The following is a 15,140-nucleotide window of genomic DNA, read 5'->3' as shown; positions in this document are numbered from 1 at the left end:
TGTGTGTGTGTGTGTGTGTAGGTGGGGAATGGGAAGGGGAGAGCAAGAGCAAGCAATGGAGAAGCAAGAGAGCGAGGGGGTAAGCAGCCCCTTTTATAATGGGTCAGGCCAACCTGGCTGTTGCCAGGTAACTGTGGGGTGGAGCATACTTGGCTGTTGCCAGGTAACTGTGGGGTGGAGTTTAGACAGAATGCTAACACTTACTAAGTCAAGTGAGGGCTTCTGTGCTATGCCCAAATCCTATAGCATTAGTCTGTGGTGCTCACTACACAGGGCCTTGTTCTCTATGGCTTCTGTGAGTGTGGTCAACCTGGCAAACATAAAGGTGGTCTCAAGAGACACTTTTGTTCCAATCTGGCTTTCAGACTATGGAAACAATGGGCCTAGGGGAAAGGGGGATTTCCCTGAGTTCCCCAAGAATCTCGTGCTGGGAGAAAGAAAAAAGGAGACTTCATGCAGACCTACCAACTTTTCTTCACCTTATAGGAGGACACTGAAGGTGGGTGGAACCATACCTTGACCAGGTCTGCTTAGATACGAGCATCTCTAGCCCTCTATTTAAACTTTAGCTTTTCTTCAGGACCCCAAAGATGGACTTGAGGGGAGTCATTAGATCTCTTTGTCCCTCTTCCTAATATGGCCACATTGACTAAGTCTCCCTTTCTTCCTCCCTTCCTTTCTTTCTTTCCTCTTCCTTTCTTTCTTTTCCTTTTTTTTTTTTTTTTTTTTTTGAGACAGAGTTTCTCTGTCCTGGAACTCACTCTGTAGAACAGGGTGGCCTCGAACTAAGAAAACCACCTGCCTCTACCTCCTAAGTGCTGGAATTAAAGGCATGCACCACCATTGCCTGGCTTAAATCTCCCTTTTCTGATCTGAACAGTTAAATTATCTGATATATTTGGCTTCTGGAGAATGGATGGCTGAACTTGGCTTCTTGGAATATAGACAGGCTGTGACCCTGAATTTGGTCACAGTGTCATATTTATTTGTTAGTGTAATTGTCCCAGCTGTCATAACACACACCTGAAATCTTGGTGGATGGGCATGAAGTCTGAATTGATGTGTAGGTGGCCTCTTCCATCTGCTGACTAGAGACCCAGGCTCCTTTGGTTCATGACGCCATCATCTCCACACTTGCCTGTTGGGAGACTCCTCTTCTCACACTGGCTGTGTCTGTGTGGTCTAAGTCTGCCCTGTGAAAGACTATGATGGGAGGGATGTGTTCCTAGATGGTTGGAAACTCTTGCTCTTGGGAAACAATATAGCATAATAAGGTCCCCTCTTTTCCCATAATGGGTCTTTGCTAACGTTCTTGGATAATGAGTCTGGAGACTCTCTTCTCTCTGCTCTCATTTATGGAGGGTTGGCCAGTGAGTGAGGGAATAGAAACTCCAGGAGAAAGCATTGGGTTCCTTGAAGCTGGAGTTATGGGTGGTTGTGAGCTATATAATGTGGGTGCTGGAACTGAACTCGGGTCTCCCACCAGAGCAGTTCAGCTGAGGCATCTCTCCAGCCTGTCTTTTTGTTCCTCCTGTGGCACTGTGTGCTCCAGCCTCATGGACAGGGAAGCTTCTGGGCCATCCTCCTAGCTCCACCTCTCATTTCACCCTGGAAATGCTGGGATGACAGAGGCAGGTCACTGCATTCAGCTTTTTTTTGTGTGTGGGGGTCCTGGGGCTCAACCTCAGCTCATTAGGCTTGCATGGCAAGCAAATTTACTCACAGAACCACTGGCCATCAGCCCAGCTGTGTCTTCACTGAGCAGCGTTGCAGCTGAGCTAGGGAGAAGCTTCCTGCTTGGCAAGCACATGACAGGCTTTCTTGTTTAGGAGGTAGGAAAGTTGCTGGTTGTGGGGAGTGTTGAGGATCAGGAAAGGCATTTCGTACTCACCTCCCTGAAGCGAACAGGGTATAGTATCCTATCACTCCTGTCTGGTTCTCTGAGGCCACTGCTGTGGCCACATGGAAACCTTTCCTGTTCAGGTAGCTCCTTTCTTCTGGCAATCTAAATGGAACATGGCCCTCTCCAGCTATTGCCTAATGCCACACAATGAGCAGTCCTGCCTGCCACAGAGGCTGCTGGGGGTCCCAAACAAAGGAGCTCTAGGTGGCAGCAGAGAATTGTGATGTCATCTATGGAGCAAAAAGGGGGAGGTTTCAGGTGAGCCAACTTTGTTGGGGGTGGGGGGTGGGAGGGGCGTCAACATTTCCTCTCAGAGTCATTAGACCTCATTAGAACCAGTCTTCAGCTACTGTGTTATTAGCAACACAGCTCAGGGATAACGAGTGTCCTGGGAATTCACAAATACAGTTGGGATAGCATATTGGTTATTTAAAGAATCTCTCTCCCAAACAGAAAAGTAAAAATGATCTCTTAGTAAGTCTATTCCAATTTTTTTAAAAAATAAGTTAATTAATTAATTAGTGTGTGTGTGTGTGTGTGTGTGTGTGTCTGAGTGTCTGAGTGTGCGTGTTATATGAATGGGTGTGATTTTCCATGTGCACATGTGTTAAAGCCATAGATTGACATTAGGTGTCTATGAATCTCCACGTTGTTTTTCAAGACAGGCTTATATGTTAAGGAAAATTTGCAGTCTGTATACTTCCCAAGCTATGATTTTTTCAGAGCAGTTTCAGACTCAGGTAGACCCTTGGCTGATTACAGATCATTACAGCAGAGCATGAACCCTTGATGTTGTGGCTTAAAATTAGAACCAGGGGCTCCCCAGTGAACTGGGACCACTCAGGCCTGACCCTTCTGTCCAAGGATCAGAAATTCAAATCCATAACAAAGACACACATGTGCTTAGCAGATAACTCACATTCTTGAGTCACAGGTTGGCTGTGAGGTCCCAAGCCAACATCTGCAGCTACATGGGGACCCTGTGCTGAATTTTATGAACAGGGACATTGTTCAACTATGCTGATAGTTAAACATTTCATTCAGTAAAAGAATTTAAAGCATACCATTGACCCACACAGAGACAGGTGTCTAGTTCCCCAAGCTGGTCTGCTGTTTCTCTTCACTTCTAGTAATCTTTTAGTTAGGTGTTGTGCATTTCCTCAGAGATATTCCTCCATCCTGGAGAGAAGATCACAGAGGCATAGGATGTTTCAAAGGGTAGTGGAATACTCCACCCTACCAGGAAGCACCTCACACTCAGCGTATAGACAACCCGAGGCTTCAGGAAATCCATGAAACTGACTAGACTCACTAGGACCTTCCTTCTCCAAGTGTGTATAGATAGAAGGAGTTGAGAGAGATGCCCTTAGCCCAGCTGAGCCACCTTCAAGAGACTATAGCTGGGCTACCTACATGAGGCTCTTTCTGACTTGAGCTGCCTGTGGGTGTCCAGCATTCATGAGCTGTCACCCATGCTGGTCTGAGCATTTGGGGCTGTAGCTGTCTTTGAGTCATTTCTGTTCCTGTGAGTAAGCCTTCACCCATATTGCTGTTAGTAACCCAAAATAAAATTTATTGGGTCACCAATGAATTGGTCAGTCCAATGGGTTGGACTTTGGTGGTGTCTCTAGGTTGGTTGCCCATCCTGAGTGAGTAGATGATCACTGACACCTTACCAGGAACAGTGTCACACAACATTTTTCACACACACACACACACACACACACACACACACACCATGTTATACACACACACATATATATGTATTACATATACACACACCATTAGGATCCATAAAAGTAGGTTTCACTGTGTCATTTCCAGTCACATGTCATTGAATTGTGCTTTGCTCTTCTTGTTGAGAATACCTGGTGGTCTTACTTGTAAATAAATCTCTGTTGTCATTGACCATTCTCTTGGTGGTATTGAAGAGACTAAGTTAACACCATCTTATCCTAACTCCATCTTGTGTTTATTTAGACAGTTCTCTCCACCCCCCACCCCCACCCCACAATGGCCACCTTGGAAATACTTTGAGACTGTCCCTGATCCTGACCATGGTTCAGATGTATTAACCAAAATAATTAATATTTGTATAAGCAAAAATGTAAAATTAAAAGAGCTAGAGGAAATAAAAAATAAGTTCCATGTTGTGTCTGGAAAAACACTGCTCTCTCATCTCTGCAGAAGGACAGATGTTACAAGGTTATTCCAACCTCCTTGGACACAGATATAATTGTTGTTTTTATGATTTTTGTCTTTAGAAATACTGTGTGGTTGAGCTTTGGCACCAAGAGGCATTCTGGCAGTGTTGGCATATTCTGGGTCTGACCATTATTACAGGACTCTTATACTCTAAATTGGCTCAATTAGTGTGGTTGTTGGTAATTATCTCTTGTGGATCATTTCAATAAGAAAGGAGAACTTAGGAAATCTGGTTCAAAACAAAATTCAAGCCACAGTTCTTGATAAAGGGAATTAATGTCTCATTGACAGACCTGCCTCATGTGCAATGCTGAATACACTTGGAAATCTTCCTCAGTACTTTAGGACTTCATGAGGCAGACAGAGGTGACGTTAGAACAACCCCACATGTGACCCACGGAGGAGTCTGAGTCCATCATTCAATCAAGGTCCACATGGGGCAACTGTATGTCCGTCATAGTGGCTGTTTTAGTTGATGGATATACCATTGCCATAGCAACAATTTTGATTGATAGATTGGTCCATTATAACGTCTATTCAATATTTTTATTATCATCTCCAGAAGGGTTAAGAGTTGAAGGGAAAATGTAATAAAGGAGAGCTGCAGGGTGGGCACTTCAAAAGAGGAAAATTTTCATATCAAAAGATTCAGGAGGGCCTCCAGGAACCTTGGCAAAGCCCGAGGCTATTTTTTAAATGACCCTTTTGCTGCTGGGCTCTTGAAGGCCATACCTGAAATGAAGGATTTTGTCAGGAAAATTACACCCAACACTTTCTGCTTAATTCTTTTTCTCGTCGGAATAGGAATTTGTGCCGAGTTGAAATGGCGGCCCCAAATCTTGCCATTTTGATAAAGTTCCATTTCTTCTTCTTTTTAAATGACAGCACTCCAAATCAAGCTCTTTTCCACTTCCACAGTTTCCCATGAAAATACGATTTTGAAAATATTGTCTACCAGGCTGAGTTTCTTCCCAGGGATAGAAAGAAGAGAGTGGAGAAGGTCTTACCTCCTCTTCTCACAGGGCACAGGCATCCTTAGCTACTTCCTGCCATGGTTGCTCTATGTCTCTGCTTCTTTCTCTCTTTGCTTCTGCAATTCTTCCTTTTGATGAGAAGAGACACCTGTGTGCATCATGTTTCATTTTACCATTCCTCTCTTCCCGCCCTGTCTTCCCCCTGCAACCCCTACTGCCCCCCCCCCCATCTCCTCAGATTCTCTCACTACCCAACCTTCATCTCACCCCATCCCCCCACACCTCACAAGCCACAGTCAGGGGTAGAGGAAGTGATTCCATAATCTGGCTAAGAACTAGATTTGACTGACTGTGAGGTATACCAATCAGAGTTACACTGAGAAATCGCTAAGTCTTGATTGGCCCATGCACTAGACCAATCAGAGCCATCCTTAGGAATCTTTAAGGCCTGATTGGCCCTAAACTAGACCAATCAGTATCTCACTGAAGAATCTCTAAGGCTTGATCAGTTCATGATCTCAGCCAATCAGAGCCTCTCTCAAGGATCTCTATGGACTGACTATCCTTGAGATGGACCAATCGGAATAATTCTGATGACTACGTAAAGCACCTGATCAGGTGGTAGTTCATTTCAAAAGACGTTTTCATTTAATGAGGGATGTAGAGCGGCAGCAGGTGCAAAGGGTCAGAACCGCGCTGCACAACAGAGCCACGTGCAGGTGAGACTTCTCACCCAGCGTGCTTCTACCATGACACACATCAGGCTTCAACCCTCTCTTCTGGTGGCCACTCCCAAGGCTCTCAAGCTTGTGCTTAGGTCTTGGGTATCCTGCAACCAGCTGTAATCACTCACAGTATCATGGTGCCTAAGCCATGGCGATGACTTTGTGCTGAGCACTGAGCATCGAATGAGAGACTTGTTGGTTAATCTGGGGGGAAATGAGACCACAAATACATGTAGACCACAAGAAGTTATGGTTGTGAGGTTGCAAGCAGTTGCCTTGTTGGGATAGAAAGGCAGTTGAGAATTGGGGCTGAGAGGGGATGAAAACACAAGTTCAGATGACAAGGTTTTCAGTGGCTGGAACCCTCAGGATTCAGGCATCTTTCTTTGCTTAAAGCTGTTTATGTTGCTTGTTACCATAAAAGTCACAACCTACTTCTCAGACTTATTTGATTGTGATAATGTGTGATGCAGTTCTTGGGGAGCTGTTAATAAACATCTGTTCCCCCAGATAGGGAGACTGGAGGCACACCAAAGTATGGATACCATCAACTTGGTGAACTGATGAGTTTCATTAGGGTGACTTAGAGGAGCATGGGTGAGGGATTACTTACAGGAGTGGAGATGACTCAAGAACAGCTGCATCACCAAAGCCCCTCCCAGCATGAGTGATGGCTCATGAAAGCTGGAAACCTGGAGGCAGCTAGACAAGTTGGAATGTGTGCTTTCCAGGGAGATCAGTTGGTCTGAGCTTTTTTTTCAGACAGCTCAGCTTGTGTGACAGTGGCTCTGAGCATTGGGAAGGAACGGAACCTGTGAGTTCGGTTAGTTTCAGGGACTTCCTGAAGACTCTGTGTTGTTTACTTCCTGAATTTTAATCAGGGTCCCTGAAGGATGGATGTTTTATCTCAGAGGAAATTTCTATAGTGTGGCCTGGCCTGCAGGTCATGTTATTCCGGGGAACGAGGAGGGTCACAACCTGTGAATAAAGAATGGGCGAGAGAGACGACAGGACTCAAGGAAGCATTGCTTGTCAAGAGCCATTTACTTAGTGTAGCCGACCATATTTAAAGCAAAAATCTTGGAGGGGAGGGGGGGAGGAAGGAGGGAGATGGAAGTTTACAAGATCTTCTGGGGTTGAGCTCCAGTGTGACAGGTGGGGAGCGGGTGGATGACAGGTGGAAAGGGGGTGGATTTCCGTGAATGTTCTTTTCCCAGGGCCAAGCCGGATCCTTGTGATTGTCAGGCAGGATGTTAATCTCCGGGTTCTCAATTAGCTGGGACAGGATATTTATCTCAGGGCTCTCATGGTTCCCAACAATAGTGCATAGCAATGAGAGGACTGTCTTTTTAGCTACCTCAGATATTTTTTTTTTCACTAGTCACCAGCTCTGATTTTTCCAACTACCTGGGATTCACACGGGGAAGATTGTCACCTTGGTCAAGTTCCTGTTGATCTCAAGAATTGCACTAATGTTTTCTCCTGCACTTGGAAGTGAAGAGAGTGGCCAGGTGTAGCACTATACTCCTGCCAGCCCAGCACTCTGAAGACAAAAGCAGGAGGACCAGAAGTTCAAGGTCATTCCTGGCTACAGAGCAAGTTTGAGATCAACCTAGGCTACATCAGACCCAATCTTAATAAGCCAAAAAAAAAAAAAGGAATTGGGTGTATGGCTCAGTTGCCTAGCATGCCTGAAGCCTATAAACTTACCATGGAAGTAGGGTCCAAGGTCACCCCTTAGCTACACAGCCCAGTTTGAGACCAGCCTGGGATAAATGATATCCTGTCTTTAAATAAATGAAGGAGAAAAAAAAAAAAAAAAACAGGGGAGCACACCTTCTGAGAACTAAATCCTGAAGTCAATATATTATGGATCAAAGCAAGGCAGCACAAAGTCACCTTGCTGGTGGCTCCCAGGCATGCCGGGCTCAGGCTGTCACTCAGTCGAATGCATTAGCATCTTTCGGGCAGGACGGTGTCCACTTTGACCCGTTGTGGAAGCACAGAGGACCAACAGCTGCCAGGAAAGTCTCTCTAGCAGACAGGAGGCTTGAGTATTTTCTGCTGTGGCATCGAGGTGTTGAGAACCGATCTGGAGAAGTACTTCCCGAACATCTGGAGCTGCGGTGGGTGGCTCAACCTTCCATCACGAGGCAGGGTCTCATTTTCTCTTCTTCCAGTTGGGGCACACATCTGACTTACATTGCAAAGTAGAAATGTATTTGTTTCTTGTCTTGTTGCTGGGACAATATAGCTGAACAAAGGAAATTGAGGCAAGAAGTGTTTTATTTATCACAGCTCAGCTTTGAGGGTGCAGTTCATCACGGCAGGGACAGGACGTGGATTCCCCTCCACAGCCAGGAACCTGAGGGAGATGATTGCTACTGCTCAGCCTTTCTATTTGGTCTAGGGCCACAGCCCATGGAATGGTGCCCCCACAGTTAAGGCAAACTGTCCTAAACTAGGTAATGTCTCACAGGCTTGTCTCTTGGTGGTAGATTCCACAAAGTTGACAATATTAGCCGTCATGGTGAGTGATCAGAACTCAAGGCTGTGAGATTTTTCTGTGTCTTTGGATGACTCTGCTTCGTTGGTTGAAGTTCTACTCTGTGGAAAGCCTGTGCCTACTTTGGAAGGTTGCTGTGAGGATGCACAGTGCTGATATATACCACAGTATCTGGCTCAAACCGGTGTTCCTTGATCCTTGGCTATTTTTAGTCTTACAGATGCTGTGCCGTTACCAAAGTGGTCAGGATGCCTGGTCACCCAGAGCCACACTTAACACCCTTAAAGCTCCATTTATACATTGCATAGTGGTTAATTGAATTTTCACTGGAGTAGTGACACCCTCATCAGTGTGTGGGAGGAAGGGCAGACATGCCAGACATACTTCCTGGCCCCAGGGAGGCTGTCATCTGGACAGAGAGGCAAGAGGAGCCATTGCAGACATGGAGAGAGGCCATGCACACCTCCTCTAGGGAAGGGCTTGCTCTCCAGCTGCAGAGAATGTGATAGGAGACAACCACCCACAAGCTGTCCCTTCTTTCCAAGTCTGTCTTCGCTGCAGAGAGATACCCTGCTCAAGTTTCTGTCTGCTCCAGGGCAAGGTAGGGTTTGGGCACAGCCCAGGCATCCCATCCCAACTCTGGACAAATGGCTTGTGATGCGGCTGAGCTGTTATTTGAGGAGGGAGGGCCATGGAGGTCACGAGGTCACCTCCCCGAACCCAGCTGTGCACCTGCCCTTTCACCTCTCACTCCACACATTATGGGGACTTGAGGGCAGATTGAGGGCTTTTTGCTGAGGACAAGGTGGTCACTGAACATGTGTGTGTGTGTCTCTTTGGATGCTGTGTGTGGCCATGTCTACAGAGGCCAGAAAAGGGTATTGAATTCCTTGGAGCTGGAGTTACAGGCAGATGTGAGCTGCCTGCCATGGGTGCTGGGAACTGAACTAGGTACTCTGGAAGAGCAGCAAGTACACTCGACTACCTCAGGCTCCTACTGTCTTGATTTCCCCGCTGTGATCCAACCTGTAACCCTGAACTGTGAACCCAGAAAGTCCTTCCTCAAGTTGCTTTTTTTTTTCAGGTCATTTTTATGAGCAACAGACAAAGTAGCTGAGGCACCTGGAGGGTCACAGGTGCAGGCTGTTGACACTTGTGCCCCAAGAAGAACTAGCTCAGTAAAGGCTTGCCTGATGGAGCTAGTTATTGTTTCAGCTCTACCCTCTCCCCTCCCTTTATCTCTTCCCCTCCCTTTCCTCTCCCTCTCCCTCCTCCTCCCTGTCTCTTTCCCTCTCCCTCCCTCTCTCCCCTCTCTCTGTCCCCTCCCTTTCCTCCTCTCCCCTTTCCTTCTCCTCTCCCTTCCCTCTCCCCTTCCTCTCTCATCCCTTTCTCCTCCCCTCTTTCTTCCTCTCATCCCTTCTCCCTCTTTCCCTCCCAGCTCTTTGCTTGAGCAGTAGCTTTAACTGTGCAGTACCTCCATTTCCTCATGTACTTTCCCGATGGCATTCCCCATCTTCCACCCTCCCCTCTCCTCTGCCTCTCTGGATGTTGGAGTTCCCCTGGACCCTCTTGCAGCACCCTCAGCAGAAGGATGAGAGCTGGTGGGAGCTCCAACACATGTTCATCCCTGAGCTGAGAAGCAGCTGCTTCAGGGACTGGGTGGAGGAGGTGTGAGAATGGAGGGGCAGGGAGCATGCCATTACTCTCCTCCAAATAATAAATAATTCTGATTAAGGTATCCCTGACCCTTCAGGGCATGCTCCTTGGGAGGACCTTATTGCTTTGATAAAGCTGGCAATATCTGGGAATTGTCTCTGGTGCCTGAGAATTTCCTGTTCTTGACTTGCTTGTGCCTGGGATAAATGGTTTTCGCTGCCTTGTTATATATAATTCAGACCCTGCGGATGCTGTGGGGATGCACGTGGCTCTCCTGTGGTGGTTTATTAGTCTGGGAGGAGCCGATTTCACTCACCCAGTTTTGGATTTACCTGCAGTGGGTGCAACCTGCTGAAGTTCTCTTGGAACGCCATCTTGGAAGGTAGGCTTGACTGGAAGGGCACTAGGGGGTCACAAGGTTCTCTCTGGGGTCACTAGCTGAGCTCCACCTATCAAAGGGTGATGTGAAACCTCACAGCAGTCCTGGGGGATGGTGCTGGTGCCTCCAGTTAACTGATAAGATCATGGGGTGAGAAGCATCCGGAGACTTGCCCAGCCAACCAGTGAGGAGGTTTTCATACCCATGGATGAGCACTCTTCGACTGAGCAGGTGGTAGGACACTTGAGTCAGGTGGCAGTACACCAGACAGGGAGATGGTAGCCTATATGACTAACTACCTCCTTTAGGCCACCAGCCTGTGGGGTGTAGATGAGTCATCCACTTAAAATAGTCAGGAGAATGACTCAGTGTGCTGGTGCTAGAAGCCAGGCATTCCCCTGCAGGAACAGGGTGCATAAGACTTAACTCAGGGAAGTCAGCAGACAGCTGGCTGCCTGCCCCCCATCCCGTACCCCCTCCCCCTTAGCCTTTAGAACACTGTGCTTGCAGCTGTGCCCTGATCATGAGTTTTAAGACTGGTGTTATGACATGCTAACTTCTTTGGAACCAGGGTGAGTCTCACAGCAGATGTTGTTAAGAAGTTGCTGTATGCTAGCAGCAGCCAGGATCAGGATGGCCTCAGCAGAAAATAAGCCTGAAGCTATGTTTTGAGAGTCCATAGGTGTCTAATGTCCCCTGGGGCACAGAGGACAATATCTTATAGGAAAACAATTGGCAATTATGATTTGAAAAATTACTATGTAGAGAACAAAAAGGTTTGTTTGGAGCATTCTGCCACACACACTGATGATAATTTGGGGTTGGGTGTGGTGGCTCATGCTTGTAATTACAGCACCCAAAAGTCTGAGGCAGGAGGATGACTGCAAGTTCAAAAGTAGGCCCGGGTTCTGTAAATCATTGTAGCAGACCATCCAGGGCTATATAAAATTCTCTGAACAAAAAACATTGGGACTGGGATGTAGCTCAGTGGGTAACATGCTTGCTGAGCTTGTTCTAAGCTCTGGGTGTGATTCCACTATAGTATAAATCAGTACTCTCAAGGTTGAGACAGGAGGTTGAGAAGTTCAAAGTCATCTTCAGCTACACAGTGAGTTTAAGGCTACCCTGGATGGAAGGAAGGAAGTGAGGAAAGACAAGGCAGTTTGGAATATGCTCTCAGTGCGCTCAGCTTTAATATTCTTTTCCCTGAGCGTGCGTGCAGAATGATATGTAATGTGATAAACGGTGGTGTCTAAATAAATCCAAGGGTGTATATTAAACAAGTGGAAATAAAATTCTACATGGCAAGAAAGCACCGTGACTGCCAGATATACGCCGAGAGTACTGCTAACAGACATCCACATAAAACATGTACACACACGTTTATAACAGTCTCTGACACAGGTCAGAACTCAGAGACACCAGATGCCCATCCTCAGAGGAGTAAGTGAAAACAAGAACCAGGGTGTCTGTTGGCAGAGAGCTTATTAGCCACATCCCCTGACCCCGCTGCCCCTGTCATTCAGCCCCCCCCCGCCCCTCCTTAGGCTGGCTCCATTCCACCAAAGGAATGGACCAGGTCCTTGGAACCTCAGGGGTGAGCTTTGAATACCTGGTGCTGAGCAGGAGAAGTCAGTCACTGAAATCCACTTTATGATTCCATTCCTGTGAAAATCCTGACCGGAGAAATCTATCAAGAATGTTAATGAGTTCATGGGGGAAGGCAAGAGGATAGGAGGGGATAGCTGGTGGGGACAAGACTTCCATTTTAGTTGATGAGGATGAAAATTGTTACTTGACTCTGTGGTTGTTCTAAAATCCATTGGACTGTGGGGCTGACAGGATGGATCCATGGGGAAATGGTTGACTTGAAGACCGGAGTTTGATCCCCAAAACCCATTTTTATTTTATTTTAAAGATTTATGTATTTATTATATATAAATACACTGCAGCTGTCTTCAGACAGACCAGAAGAGGGCATCAGATCTCATTACACATGGTTGTGAGCCACCATATGGTTGCTAGGATTTGAACTCAGGATCTCTGGAAGAGCAGTCACTGCTCTTAACCACTGAGCCACCTCTCCAACCCCCCAAAACCCACTTTTAAAACAATGTGCACAATCACATGTATTTATAATTCCACCTCTGGGGAAGCAGAGACAGGCAGATGCCTGGGGCCCACTGGCCAGCTAGCATAGTCTTTCAGTGAGAGAGCCTGCCTCATAAAAAAGCCCGCATGAGTGAGAGACCCTGTCTCAAAAAACCAAGGTGGATGCATACATAAAAACCAAAACCCTTACACATTTTAGATGTACAAACTGGAACTCAATAAAGCCATAAATGCAACTGATAGGCATTTTCTGTCTCACTGTGACACAGATACAGGCCAGATTAGACCAGATAAAAAGTAGACAAAGGCAGGTTTATTAGGAGACAGCTCTCAGGTGGGTTCACAGATCTCACAGGTGGAGGTCGGTGAAGTCACACTTCCAGGCTAAAGCAAGGGGGTCAGGTTTTTATACAGATGACTGTCAGCTAGGAGCTGGGCTTGTGTCCCATACATGGTCAGAAACCGAGCCCCTGGGCAGGTGCTCTTGGGTGGGTTGCTGGAAACACGGAGACAGGGGAGACATGTTAGCTCAAGTTTTTTCCAAGTGGGCAGGGAGTTTTCTGTGCATGTTCAGGGTTGGGGGAAAGAAGGTAGTCAGGGTTTCCCAGCTTGTACAGGGGATGAGCAAGGGTTACAGCCTAACAGAAAGCATTGGGTAGAAGTCTAGGGTCACATTGAAAAAGATGCTTGGACCATCACAGCGCATGAAGAGGATCCTTGTGGATTGCTCTCTTATTATGGGACTAAGAAAGGTAATGAACTTGAGGGATGCTAAGTGCATACTGTAAGATGGTGGAGATGAGATCTCATGTAGAATACGCTGGACTTGTATGAGCTTGAATCCTGATCCCCTCTTCTACCTCCTGGGTGCTGGGATTACAAGTGTGAACCGACATACCTGGGTTATGCGGTGCTGGGTCTCAAACCCAAGATTTCCTGCCTGCCCGCTGAACCACATCCTCAGCCAAGACTCGTCGTTGAATGGAAGAAGATGGGTGAGAAGGGAGCATTTATATTTTACACATAAGATATAATTTCCTTTTTCCTTTTGGTATTTAATTTTCCCCTAATCACTAAGTGAGCCAGGATGACCTTTAGGATCTGATGGGAGGATTCTTGATTTAGTTTCTGAAGAGACTCAGGGAAGGACAGGAGGTGTCTTGAGCATCCGGTTTCCATGGGTGATGGGGGGCAGCCTGGCTACCAGCTCTTGCTGTCATGTGGATGCCTCGCAGTCCAGAAAGAAGTATGGAGCCTCAGGCCTGTAGCTCCTCTAGCCCTTCTGGCGAAGCATGCTGGGAAGCTTGACTTTCAAAGGCATTTAGAACCAGCCAGTGCTGCCTGCAGCTCCTTGGACAACGTGGAGGGTTCCCATGTGGCCCTGCCGTCCTGGTTCCCATACCTCTGCCTGACCGGAGTCTGCGGTGCAGCGCTCCTGCCAGAACTTTCCATCACTCCTGGGAAATTCTCTTGGGCTGTGTTTGCCGCAGGACCCGCCTCGGTTTTGCAGTGACAGCTGCTGTGAGAAAGTGTCCCACTCACAGGTTATAAAACGAGCACCAGGAGACCAATTTCTCTTACAAACAGCTTGGGGATGGCTGGGCTCAGCCTCTCAAGTCCTCCCACCCCCTTTTCTTTCTCTGTATGGCTGATAGCCTGACTCGTCCGCCATCATTTTTCTTTTTTTTTGTTTTCAATGTTTTTCTTCTTTTTATAAATAGAGGGCTAACATACAGCACCGTCAGCATAGATCTGAAGGGCACAGCCGTATGGATTTTATGGATGAGCACACTCACACAACCATCCATGAATCGTGAGGGAGAGCATCTCTCATCACCTAGCACTCTCGTGCCTTCCACTCACAGTTACCCCAACAATACTGACATGTCCATATCCTCCTCACCAAGGATTATTTCTGCCCATTCACAGCTTCCTGTAAACAGAATCACTGTTACAACTCTGTAGTCTCCATATCGTGTCAGAGAAGTTTATTCATAGTTTTGTGGATAGAGGCAGTCTTTCCCTCTTCGTTGCTATGTACTATTCCACCAGGTAAATTTAGTGCAATTTGTATGCTTTACAGTTGATGGCTATCTGGCTTGGTTCTAGTCTATGGGTATTTATAAATCATTATCTTTATATCCTTGCATGTGGTTTTAATAGGTAAAGTCTTCATTTCTATCATCATTTCTTTTTTTTCTTGTTTCTTTTTTTTTAAGTTTTATTGCATTATAATGAGAAAAGTTACATGATTTCAATTTATCTGAATTTGTTAACATTTAAATACATATTTTAAGTAAATAGAATTAAATCACATTATTGTTTTCCTTTTGTACCCCAACTCCTCCCAGAGACCCTCCCCTTCAATACCTACATTATCTTTGTCATATTCTTTAACATTTATAAAATATTATAACAATAAAAATGGGTATTATAAAAGTTGTTTGATATAAAACAGCAATCAATTTAACAGTCTTATATAGATGCTTGTCTATGATAATACTGAAAATACATGTGTTTTTCTCAATATAAATTTTAAATAACTCCAAACATATTAACTGTATATTTCAAAACAATACATCACTATTAATATTTTTTAAATGAACATAAATATATAAAATGTTTTTGTTTGTTTGTTTTGTATTTAGTAGAGCTTAAAATTTTGGCTCTTACTGTGGTA

The 15,140-nt window shown here is 46.0% G+C and overlaps 1 long non-coding RNA gene across 1 annotated transcript; it reads right to left on the bottom strand.

The window, feature by feature from the left end:
- Window positions 1-963: 963 nt before the first annotated feature.
- On the bottom strand, window positions 964-2,079 carry LOC116070850. Its single transcript, XR_004110589.1, has 2 exons — window positions 1,892-2,079; window positions 964-1,203 (listed from the first exon to the last, which is right to left on the bottom strand). It is a non-coding gene; the product is annotated as an uncharacterized LOC116070850 (long non-coding RNA).
- Between the last annotated feature and the right edge of the window lie 13,061 nt (window positions 2,080-15,140).

Source organism: Mastomys coucha, unplaced genomic scaffold (assembly GCF_008632895.1).
Source record: "Mastomys coucha isolate ucsf_1 unplaced genomic scaffold, UCSF_Mcou_1 pScaffold22, whole genome shotgun sequence".
In the NCBI taxonomy this organism is placed as follows: domain Eukaryota; kingdom Metazoa; phylum Chordata; class Mammalia; order Rodentia; family Muridae; genus Mastomys; species Mastomys coucha.
This window is presented reverse-complemented; position numbering and strand designations above follow the sequence as displayed.